This window comes from Grampus griseus (assembly GCF_964374135.1).
Source record: "Grampus griseus genome assembly, chromosome: 14".
Taxonomy (NCBI): Eukaryota; Metazoa; Chordata; class Mammalia; order Artiodactyla; family Delphinidae; genus Grampus; species Grampus griseus.
Window position 1 is genome coordinate 23,390,822 of NC_139008.1, and position 13,140 is coordinate 23,403,961.

Here is a 13,140-nt window from a genome sequence, read left to right on the forward strand (position 1 = left end):
CCCATTGTCAGGATCCCAACCAGGGCCTTGACGGTAGCATAACACGCTGCCTTGGTTGAGAGCTCAACTCCCTTTGAAGTTCGGACACTCTGAGTCCCAGGCTTGATCTGCCCTCCTGCCACAAGAGATGAGAACTTCTTTGTCTGCAACCAAAGAGACTCTTTGGCTTTCACTCTTGGAGCAAGAACCTGTTACTTGTCCTCGGCTGTTTATTTTATTATTATTATCATATATATACATATTTCGGGGGGGGCTGTGTTGGGTCTTCGTTGCTGCCCACTGGCTTTCTCTAGCTGCGGTGAGCGGGGGCTACCCTTCGTTGCGGTGTGCGGGCTTCTCAATGCAGTGGCTTCTCGTTGTGGAGCACGGGCTCTAGGCGCACAGGCTTCAGTAGTTGTGGCTCGCGGGCTCAGTAGTTGTGGCGCACGGACTTTAGTTGCTCCACGGCACGTGGGATCTTCCTGGACCAGGGATTGAACCCATGTCCCCTGCATTAGCAGGCGGATTCTTAACCACTGTGCCACCAGGGAAGCCCCTCGGCTGTTTATTGTCTTTCTGTAGAACATCAAAGTCTTAGCAACAGCCACAGTCTAGTTATGCTTATAGGTGCTCTTCTCTGCTCATCAACTACCTGCTACCTCACTCCTCCTAGTGCATCCCCTTCCCGTAAACCCTCCCAGTTCACTCCATGGAAGTCTGAACAGTTGAAGACCACCCCGTGCCAGGGGCTGTCTGTTCCACACACCACCACTGATCGCCAGTTGGAAGGTAAGCGATCCAGCTTCTAAGCCCCATCTTGTCACTTGCTCCCTCGACTGCTCCCGACTGGGTTCTCTGGAAGCAGTTGCTGAGACAGGGTTTGTAAAAGATGTTTATTAGGGATAAGTACCTGTGAAGGGAAGGCAGAGGAAGAAGCGGAATTGAGATGCAGCCTGACAAATTATCGGTCCACCTGGCAGGGAGATCTGGGGCAAATAGAGGCGATCAGAGTGGACCACATAGGACTGAAATGGCCAGGCCTTTAGCCGCATACTCCACTCAGTCACTGATGTGGGCTCCCCTGGAAAGGAGTTGACTTTTCTTTCTTTTTTGGCTGTGTTGGGTCTTCATTGCTGCATGGGCTTTCTCTAGTTGTGGTGAGCAGGGTCTATTTGTTGCCGTGCATGGGCTTCTCATTGCAGCGGCTTCTCTTGTTGCAGAGCACGGGCTCTAGGCACGCAGGCTCGGTAGTTGTGGCACTCGGGCCCTAGAGTGCACGGGCTTCAGTAGTTGCGGCTCATGGGCTCAGTAGTTGAGCTGGCTTCAGTAGTTGCAGCATGCAGGCTCAGTAGTTCTGGCTCGCGGGCTCTAGAGCGTAGGCTCAGTAGTTGTAGCTCACAGGCTCTAGAGCACAGGCTCAGTAGTTGTGGCTCGCGGGCTCTAGAGCACAGGCTCAGTAGTTGTGGCTCGCGGGCTTAGTTGCTTTGCAGCATGTGGGAATCTTCCCGGACCGGCGCTCGAACCCGTATCCCCTGCATTGGCAGGCAGATTCTTAACCACTGCGCCACCAGGGAAGTCCCAAGGAGTTGACTTTGATTAAGGCAGCTCTCTGCAGCTGAGGCTGACCCTGTAGGAGCTGACAGCTGGAAGCCACTCTGCCCCCTTCCTTGAAGGTGGGGATCTGGGTGGTACATCTCAGTGTTACCACATCTGGAATCAGAAAGACAAGGGGTTCAGACTTCCCTGGTGGCTTATTTGCCACAACTACTGAGCTCGCACGCCTCAACTAGAGAGGCTGCGTGCTGCAAACTACAGAGCCCACACGCTCTAGAGCCTGCGCACCACAACTAGAGAAGAGAAAAACCCGCAGGCCACAACTAGAGAGCAGCCCACGCGCCACAACAAAAGATCCCACATGCCTCAATGAAGATCCTGGGTGCACAACTAAGACCCGACACAGCCAAAAATAAGTTAAATAGATAACAAATAAATCTTAAAAAAAAAAAAAGACATTGGTTCAAATCTCACCATTGCCACTTACCATGTGATCTCACGGAAGTGGTTTAACCTCTCTTGAGTTTCAGTTTTCTCCTTTGTAAAATGGAGACACAGTCCCTTCCAGCTCTAACTGATTTATCAGGCAGCTTTGGGAAATGAAGAGCTCTGCATAGGTGACGTTTCCAGAAAACTAAAATTCACTCCTCAAGCATCACAACTATCTCTACTTTTTCCACTTTGGATAGAAATCTTTCTAAACCATGTTATACATTCTCCTGCTTCCTTAAACAGAAGATACTCAAGGGGATTAGTCTTTTCGTGATGACTCAGGGTCATGTGGGCTGCATCAACTTCAGATATTTTTGTCTCCTCTTATCATATCTGGGTGTCACTGTGCCAGTCTCTAACAGCCCACAGAATCCCCCATCTTTTCTAGGTTGTTGCTGCTGAGATGCTGTGGGCTGGGAAGCCAGGCAACCAGGCCTGAGAATAATTTGAGGGAGAAGAGAGAGAGAGAGAGAGAGAACTCGCCTTAGACTGCAGGACAGTCTAGGACGCCTCCACGTTCTCTGCTTCACTGGGAGTCAGACTTGCATCCAAGTCTGACGACTTTACCAGCCTTCCCTGGCTCCCTTCCTGTTTTCTTTCACACAGGCATTTCCTCTAATAAAATCTTTGCATATACTTAATTTATCTTGGCACCTGCTTCTCTAAGGACCCAGATTAATACATACAGTATATTCAGATGGCCCTCCCAAAAGTCTGCCCTAATTTACACTCCACCTGCAGGGTAGGAGAGCCCCTCTTCACCTGCACTTTTGCCAACACATTGGTTCCACCTTCAAATTGAACCTCCAATGAGCAGGTGGACACTCCTTCCACTCCCTTGGCAACCCTCAGGGGCATTCTGTCGGCAAATGCATCACTGAGACTGATTTAATTGCTGGTGACAGAAAACCCAACCCCAACTGCCTTAAACACAAAAGGGCTTTTATTTACTCATAGACTTGGAAAGTCCAGAGGTATCTACCTTCAGGCTCAGCTTGATCCAGGAATGTAAGTGATATCGCCAAAGGCATTTGTGTCCATGCTCTGCCTCCATGCTGTTGGCTCGATCCTGAAGCTGCAGTCTCTCCCCTTAGGGAAGCAAAAATGGCCAGGGTAATTCTAAATCTTACACCCTTCAAGAGAATGAGGGGCCTTTCTTTCCCAGAAGCCCTTGCAGTCACCTCCTCTTGCCTCACTGGCTGTACCAGGTTACTCGGCCAACTTTTAACCAATCACTCTGGCCGGAAGACAAGCCTGATTGCTTTAGCCAATCAGGCTCTGTGCAATCGAGGCTGAGAGCTGGCTTCCCCAAAGGAATTGGAGGTGCTGTTTTACCAAAAGAGAGCTAATGTTGAAAGTCATGTTGAAAACAAAACAAAATATCTCTGTTACAAGAAGGCAAGGAGGAGCCAACTTTAAATTTCAAACTCGGGGGGAGGGTTGAAAACATGGAAGAGTAACTGCAGCCTCAGGAGAGTCTTCTTAGAGAAGGGCAGGACCGCATCTTGCCCCATCAAGAGTCCTTGCGGGCTTCCCTGGTGGCGCAGTGGTTGAGAGTCCGCCTGCCGATGCAGGGGACACGGTTTGTGCCCCGGTCCGGGAAGATCCCACATGCCTCAGAGCGGCTGGGCCCGTGAGCCATGGCCGCTGAGACTGCGCGTCCGGAGCCTGTTGCTCCGCAACGGGAGAGGCCACAACAGTGAGAGGCCCGCGTACCGCAAAAAAAAAAAAAATATTTTTTGGCTGCGTTGGGTCTTCGTTGCTGCGCGCGGGCTTTCTCTAGTTGCGGCAAGCGGGGGCTACTCTTCGTTGTGATGCACGGGCTTCTCATTGCGGTGGCTTCTCTTGTTGCGGAGCACAGGCTCTAGACGTGTGGGCTTCAGCAGTTGTGGCACGTGGGCTCAGTAGTTGTGGCTTGCGGGCTCTAGAGCGCAGGCTCAGTAGTTGTGACGCACAGGCTTAGTTGCTCCGCGGCATGTGAGATCTTCCCGGACTAGGGCTTGAACCCGTGTCCCCTGCATTGGCAGGCGGATTCTTAACCACTGCGCCACCAGGGAAGTCCTGAAAAGGTTTGAAAATGTCACTAACTCCGCCCCCTGTCTCATGATTACCATCCAGTGCAGGGAGCAAGCTATGAGCCACAGGCCAAGTCTGGCCTAGCACCTGTTTTTGTAAATAAAGTTGTATTGGCACATGGCCATGCCCATTGGTTTACATGTTGTGTTCCCACTACTCAACTACATCAGAGTTGAGTAATTGTGGCAGGGACCACCTGCCCCACAAAGCCTAAAATAGCATCTTATCTGGATTTTGACAGAGAAAGTGGGCTGACTCCTGCTCTAGTGTAACCCCCCAAAAAGTTATTGCTCCCTCTAAATCTCGAGAGAAGCCTGCCCAGACTTCCAGTGCCAGCCGTGTGGTGGAACTCACACAGGCAGCTAGTTTAATGCTTTGTGCCTCAGGATCCCCATCTGAAAAATGGGTGTAAGTGTCTTTCTATAGAAGCCTGCCCTGGAGCTTCAAGATTGTACTCTTGCATGTAAAGCACCTGAGGAAGGAGTTGGCGCTCAGCAGAGACCTGCTGGTTGGGGAAGCAGAGCCTGAGGCTGTGCCGATTTGAACGGGACTCAGTCCCAGTTCGTTTCGCTGGATTCTCATGGCCTCTCAGTTTGTGTAGAAGCCACCCTGGGGTCTGACCTTGGGGAAGTAAATTCCTGTTTCTTTTTTTTTTTTTTGCGGTACGCGGGCCTCTCACTGTTGTGGCCTCTCCCGCTGCGGAGCACAGGCTCCGGACACGCAGGCTCAGCGGCCATGGCTCACCGGCCCAGCCGCTCCGCAGCATGTGGGATCTTCCCAGACTGGGGCACGAACCCGTGTCCCCTGCATCGGCAGGCGGACTCTCAACCACTGCGCCCCCAGGGAAGCCCAAATTCCTGTTTGTTAACCAAGCCATTCCCAAATTGCCCTGGATTGGGTCTGAGGGGCTCACACACCATGTCTAGTCTCCTAGATGGGTGGCCAGATGCTGCCCCCACTGCTGCACCCCTCCCAGGGGCCTCCTCCCTCTGAGTGAGACAGCCCTTAGCCCATCCACAAGCAGACTTCCCTCAGTGATCCTCTCAGCCACCACATCTAAGGCCAGCTGAACTGACCTAGAAGGTTCTGAGGTCATAAGACTCCAGGCCTCACCTCAGACTTACCACGTGTACACATGGAAATCTTGGCAAATGGAGATGGACTAGGGTTTGGAGTTAGAGTTTGGGGCCAACAATCGCTACCTTAAACAAAGAAGCAAAAATTTATGGAAAGTATACAGAATATCTCACGGGAAGGAATGAAAAATGGGAGAGACAAGACTTGAAAAGGACAGGCACAGTCTCAGTGTGGTAGGTAGAATTCTAAGAATGACCCCCACATTCTCCTCCCCTTGAATGTGGGTGGAATCTGTGAATTTGCTAAGATAGCACATTGATGATTATGTTATGTTATATAGCAAAGTTGATTTTGCAGATGTAATTAAGGTTTCTAATAAGTTGACTCTGGGTTCCTAAAAAGGGAGATTATCCAGGTGGGGCTAATCTAATCACATGAGCTCTTTAAAAGCAGAGTTTTCTCTGGCTCATAGTGGAAGAAGAACTCAGAGAGACTCCCAGTGTAAGAAATATTTGATGCACCGTTACTGGTTTTGGAGAAGGAGGGGACGCTCAGAGGTGAGAGTGGCCCCGGCTGATGGCCAGCAGGAGGCTGGGATCAGTCATATAACTACAGGGAAGTGAATTACCCAACCCACCTGAATGAGCTTCACCAGGGCCTCCAGAAAAAACCTCAGCCCGGCCGGCATCTTGATTTCAACTTTGTGAGACTCTAAGCAGTAAATCCAGCCAAGCCTGCCCGACTTCTCTAACCTGCAGAAACGTGAGATAATAAATGATTCTTGTTTTGGTTTTTGTTTTAGTTCATAGATAATGACTTTCATGCTATCTTTGTTACAATTTAAATTTTATATTATTATTACATATTTATTACAGTATTTTTAAGCACAATTTGAAAAAACCGAGTAACAATTTTCTATGCTGCACGACAAATTACCACGAATGTAGGGGCTTAAGCCAAAACAAATTTGTTATCTCACAGCTTCTGTGGTTCAAAAGTCCACATGTGGCTCTGGGTCTCATCTGGCTGAAATCAAGGTGTCAGCTGGGCTGTGGTCTCATTTGAGGCTCGGGTCCTCTTCCCACCTTTACTGGTTGTTGACAGAGCTCCTTGTAGCTGTAGGTGTGAGGCCCTCAGCTCCTGGAGGCTGCCCACTGCTCTCTGCCACATGGCACTCTCCACACATGGCAGTTGGCTTCTTCAAGGTCATCTGGAGAACATCAGCGAGGCTTGAATTTCTTGCCTTCCTCTGACTCTGACCTCTAGAACCAGATTCTAAGGGTTCCTGTGGTTAATTCAGACCCACTCAGGATAATCTCCCTTTTGATTAACTGAAAGTCAACAGATTTAGGGACCCCAATTATATTTGCGAAATCCTTTCACCTTTGCCATATAATGTAACTTAATCCATGAGGTCCCAAGTATTCACAGGACCCACCCACACTCAAGGGGGAGGGGACTGTACCGGGAGTGTACACCAGGGGGCGCCAGTCTCGGGAGCCATCTTAGAATTCCACCTGCCAAATTTATTGAGCATTTACCAGTCTCTCTACCAACTGCTTTATTGTATTCATTTAACCTACACATCAATCCCATGAAGGAGGAACTATTGCTTTTCCCATTGCGCACGTGAGCAAGGCCAGGCACCAAGAGGTCAAGAGACTGGTCACACAGTTAGTGAGCGGCAGAGCCAGAGTTCAGACCCTGCTGTCTGCCTCTCCTATTTCTCTCTCTGTCTCTGTGTTTGTACCTCTCTATGCTCATGTGCACGTCTCTGTGTGTGCACGTCTGTCTGTCCCTCTCCTTTTTTCTTTGTGTGTGTCTCTCCCCCCTCTCTGTCTGTCTCTCTTTCTTACACTTACACACACACGCATACACACACACACTCACAACACCTCCCCTCAATCCTTTCCTTCCCCCACCTTTTGGTGAATGTTTGCTTTCAGAGAGTTGTTTGGAAGGGCTTGAAGGGATGAGGATGTTTAACAAAAGGAATGGTTAGGGAGCTCGTAAGTCTGATCTTATTAATTGCTCACAATTACTGAGCACTTACTGTGTTCCAGGTGCTGTGCTAAGCTAAGCACGTTACATCCATCATCTCACTCATCCTCACAACAACCCCAGTCGCTATGATATCCCTTTGACCGACAAGGAAATGGGGGCTCAGAGAAGTTAAGCTACTTGCCCAAGGTCACACAGTAAGTGACCAGGTCAGGATGCCCACCTCACATTAGTCCAACCAGCTGCTGGCTTTCCCCTACTCCCTACCGCCTCTCCATCACAGTGAGCAGCTGAGGCCGTCCTGCTGCCTGAAACCTCAGCTCACGTGGAAGGGGAGCAAGAGACACACAGAAGTCCCTGCCTCTCCCTCCCTCTCCCTGCCTCCCAACCCCACAGTTCTCTCGCCCTGCTTTGCATTCACGACAACATCAATCTTGTTCCAACCCCAGAGCTTGGGAGCCCCGCTGGGCAGGCAGTCTCTGAGTCACTGCACACTGGCAGACGATGCTAAACTAATTTCCCAGCATCTTTGGGAAGGATTTGGTTTCTGTCTCCCCAGCTAAGAGCCACACAGACGGCGGCGGCAGGCTGGCAGGACCCAGGGGCTCCCTGCCTGGTCTGGGAGAGCCCAGTCTGAGATGTGATAAGATCCTGATTAGCAAAGTGGCTGGGCTTGGAAAGGATCCAGGCTGCAGCCTGAACTGGATTAAGGGATGGGACATTTGGTGCCAAACCACAGGGATGGCGCTAAAACATCCCTAGAAATCTAACCAGATAGAGAAAATTGTCATTATTTTTTACAGTGACTTACAGGACTCCTACTACATGGAGAGATGATTTAATCTTCATTACAACTCTACAAGGTAGGCATCATTTATTATTGCCTTTTTACACATGGAGAAAGTGAGGCACGGTGTTCCAATCACTTGCTCAAAGCCACAAACCTGGTAGGTGATGGAGCCAGAGTTTTAATCCTGACCACCTGACTCAATAGGACACCAAATCATTAGCCTGACCGGGTGTCCACACATCTTGGTCCAACCCTGATGATAGCACCCATAGAAGGAAAAACAGTAAGTCGGGGGAAAAAAGCCATCCTGGTATTTCCCAAAGTCTTTAAGAGACTTCCTGTTTCAGACTGTGACTAGGGTTAAGGAGATTCAGAAGCACAGCACAGTTTCCTAAATAGAGATGACAGCTAAAATGTTTCTCTTTGGTGAGTCAAGAGGAACCGAGCAACGGCCTGAAGAACAAATCCATTCCTGGCAGCTCTTTTCTTCTCCGTTTGCTTTCATTCTCTCTGCATCACAAATTTGACACAGCTTTCAGGGGCAAGTTCTCTAGGATTAAATGATTAAAATGGAAAGGTTTCCCAAACAAGAAATCCCTGTATTAAAGATCACTTTTTTCCTAAGAAAAATAAATGAATAAATCACTCCAAAAAACAAAAAACAGTAAGTCGGTCAACATCTTTCTCTCTCTGGAATTGGTTTTGAATTGGTCCCCAAGTGAGTAGTGATGCTGGGTTTCAAAGCAGGCCTAGCCATCTTCCTGACCTGCATCTTCCTGCTTCTCCTGCAGGGCTCAGGGTGCTACTTTCCATTAGTTAATTCCATCAACAGAGGCAGTGTGGGCTGAGGAGCCAGAGCAGAGCAGCCAAGTTCAAGTTCCAGCTTTGCTGCTGCCTATGGCCTTGAGCACTTAACTCCCTGAACTTCAGTTTCCTTGCCTGAAAAAAAGGCATCGATGATGCCTACCTTGCTGACTGTTCAGAACTGGCCTAGAGAGGTGTATATATATGTTCCCTCGTGTGGATAAAGGCATATGGTCAGCCCTCAATCAATGACAGTGGCAGAAGTGACACAGCAGTAATTGTTGCAGTAATCCTATTGGTTAAGTACACAGACTTTAGAGCCCATCTGGGTTCAAAGCTATATAGTCCTCTATACAGTCATCTGTAAAGTGGGGATACCATTAATACCCACACTTTATTTTTTTTTTAAGATTTATTATTATTTAATTTATCGTTTTTGGCTGTGTCGGGTCTTCGTTGAGACATGAGGGGTCTTTTCGTTGTGGCGCGCGGACTCTTCATTGTGGCGCTCGGGCTTCTCTCTAGTTGTGGCACGCAGGCTCTCTCGTTGAGGCACGCAAGCTCAGTACTTGTGCCGTGCGGGCTTAATTGCCCCGCGTCATGTGGGATCTTAGTTCCCTGACCAGGGATCGAACCCATGTCCCCTGCATTGTAAGGAGGATTCTTTACCACTGGACCACCAGGGAAGTCCTGCCCACACTTTAATTAGTTAAAATATATAAAAGTTTAGGACACCACTGCAAACTAAATACTCATAACGTTACTTAAAATCATGATAGCAAAAAGAAAATCATGATAGCAGAAACACTACATGTCCATTTCAACCTTGACCTTGGCTTTGGCAGATGGATATTAAGATTCTGCCAAATGGACTCATTTTAACCAAAGTCTTATTACAGCAAGGCAATCAGTAATGGAGTGGATATTGTGTACAATTCAGTGGTATTTAGTATAAAATGGTAAATTTTATGTTATATGTATTTTACCACAAGTTTTAAAAGTATTCTACCCATTCATTTGTTCATCCTAGCAACGTCACAAAGTCTGGACTATTTAGGACAGATGTTGAGTGATCTTTGGGTTATAGTATTATTTTATTCAAAGGATATTGCTGGCCATACAGTGATATTTGAACAAGTGGAACTGTTCCCTCTGCTATGAGAGAAGTTTTCCCAGCCTGCGGTCTGGTGAATGTGCCGTACTGACTGACAGTGGGATCGTAAGTAAACGCAGCCCAGGAGAGCTCGGCTCTGTTCGGATCCAGGGCCAGCCGCAAAAGGCGTAACTGTTCACAGCCCCCTCCAAGCATCATTGCAAGCGTGTTTCACGGCCATGGGAATAGCCCTTTAGAATCCGTTTTCTTAATGATTCTCTGTGGTTCACAATCTACCATAAATTTATGAAGTTAAACACGCCTCTGCCAGAACATCAGGCTGGAAAGGATATGACAGGCACCAGTTGAAACCCAGTTTATTTAAAACTCAGTTACCCAGGGGCTTCCCTGGTGGCGCAGTGGTTGAGAGTCCGCCTGCCAATGCAGGGGACGCGGGTTCGTGCCCTGGTCTGGGAAGATCCCACATGTCGCGGAGCGGCTGGGCCCGTGAGCCATGGCCACTGAGCCTGCGCGTCCGGAGCCTGTGCTCCGCGACGGGAGAGGCCACAACAGTGAGAGGCCCGCGTACCGCAAAAAAAAAAAACAACCCAGTTATCTGAAACAACAACTTTGGAAGAATGCAACTTATCTCATGGACCTTCTCTCCTGGTTAAGAGCTACCCCATGGCTTTTGGAACTGAGGACCCCAAACCTCAGGTGTCTGAAAGTTGGCCATTACAGGCAAAATGCCCTCTGTTCATCTTACTTGGCATCATTACAGTTTGGCAAGGTTTCTTCTCAGAGAAACACTAGTGGTCCACGAGCCTGGAGCATTCATGTGGTAGCAGGTAGGAATCAAACATGCCCAGCAGCACCACCTGACATTCCCAAAGCCCCACTGGAGCACATATGGGTAGCAGGTGCTTTGAATGTGATGGTGGGTTTCAGTGTGAAAGCTGGACTCTGAGGTCCACACAGGAAAATCCTAGCACTGTTTAAATTTTTTTAAAACTCTTATAGATAGCAAAGAACTGTGTCTGTGATTGCCCGAGATGTTTAGTTTTTATTTTCAGAGCTAATCACAGGTTTTATTCCTTCCACTTGGAGAAGGCAAATCCCAGCTGAGTCCTCTTGATCCTTTTCTTGCTTCTGGACTGCATCCTCTTTGGATAATTGGCATCAGTGAGCTCAACAAATTCCAGCCTTTTTCCTGAGAGACTGGGGAGCCTGAGTAATACATGGTAGTAAAAATACTTTCTTGATTCTGTAGGGGATGTAGCCAGGCTCCTGGTTCTCTGGGAGATATAAATCTTAGGCCTCATCAGGCCACCTCCCTTCAATCTCTAGCTCTCAGTATCTCTGGGAACATCAGGGGCCTCCCAGGAGCAAAGAAGCTGTAATTCTCACATGGAACCCAACATATCTGCAACTAGAAGTAACTTGGGATGTTAATATTTTAACTGTATCACTGATAACTCTAACCTGTATATAACCAAGTCTTCTTGGATCAGTCTTTTCTTTAATCATAGTGTCAGCTACAGTGCTTTCATCTGGAAGCATTAAAGCTTGCAGAAAACCCATTTCAACTGACTTAAAACAATGATAAACATATAATCTCATATAACAATATGAAATCATGGGACTTCCCTGGTGGTGCAATGGTTAAGACTCCATGCCCCAATGCAGGGGGCCTGGGTTCGATCCCTGGTCAGGGAACTAGAACCCACATGCATGCCACAACTAAGAGTTCGCATGCCACAACTAAGGAGGCTGCCTGCCGCAACTGAGACCCGACACAACCAAATAAATAAATATAAACAATACGAAATCATAAATAAGGCAAGAATGCTTATTCTCACTACTTCTATTCAACATTGTACTGGCAGTTCTAGCCATTGCACCAACACAAGAAAAAGAAATAAAAGCATAAAAATTATAAACAAAGTAGTAAAACTGTCTCTATTTGCAGATGACATGATTATTTACATAGAAAAGCCTAAAGAATCTACAAAACAACTGCTAGAACTAATAAGTGAGTTTAACAAGGTTGCAGAATCCAAGGTCAATATACAAAATAACATAACAAGATGCCTCACGAGGGGAGGGGTCCCAGTGGCTCAATAGTACCATCAAAGACCTAAGTTCCTTCTAGCTTTCCACATTGCCAAATATAGCATTGACCTTCATGGTTGCGAGGTAACTGACACAGCTCCAAACATCACATCCCCACAAAACAATATCCAAATGTGTACACTTATGAGATGAGAAAATTTTCACAGAGCCCCACCCTCCAGGCTTTCCTTCATTAGCCAGAACGATATCACATGCCCATTTACGAACCAGTTGCCGGCAAAGGTAGCAGAATTACCATGATTGTCTCGAAATATTCAGTATTCACCCTCCCTATTCAGTGGGGCTGGGGAGAGGCACTGTATTCCTTAAAGCTCATGGCCACAAGATATCCGACAAAACCAGAATTTGACTGATGAATAAAAAAGTAAAAATAGTTACCAGGTAAGGAACCAATAGTATCTACCATAATATCCCCCACAATTTCCAGAAATGAAGCCACTGGGTGGCTCGAAGCTGGTCATTTATGAGATTTTTATCTTCTGTGGGCACTGATGTCTATTTCCTGGGGGTGGCATACAGATCCTTTCTGAGTTTCATCTCAACCAGAAAAACCCTTCAGCTATTTATATATTCCTGAATGATAAAAAAAAAAAATTCTTCCATTCACAAGTATGTTTTTATGAATTGGGGGCTCAGATGTCTACCTGAACTTACGTCTTTGATGATATTGTTGAGCCACTGGGACCCCTCCCCTCGTGAGGCATCTTGTTACGTTATTTTGTATATTGACCTTGGATTCTGCTACCTTGTTAAACTCACTTATTAGTTCTAGAAGTTGTTTTGTAGATTCTTTAGGCTTTTCTATGTAAATAATCATGTCATCTGCAAATAGAGACAATTTTACTTCTTTGTTTATAATTTTTATGCTTTTATTTTATACCTGAGCCCCCAATCCCATCTTCTCTAACCTCTAAATTAGATTTCTTTTTTCTTTTTTTTTAATCATCTGGTCCCAAATGCCTATGCTCAGCTTGACTTTTTTAGAGATTAACTCGTCCAATAATCCCCTTGAAGTTTCTGCCCATGTCATCACAAATAAGAATAGTCTTGGAAGGCAGAAACAATGGAATAGGGAGGAGGGAGGCTTTCCTTCATTTCTTTAATCTGCCAAGCCCTCTTCCCCAGCTCCCACCCCACCATC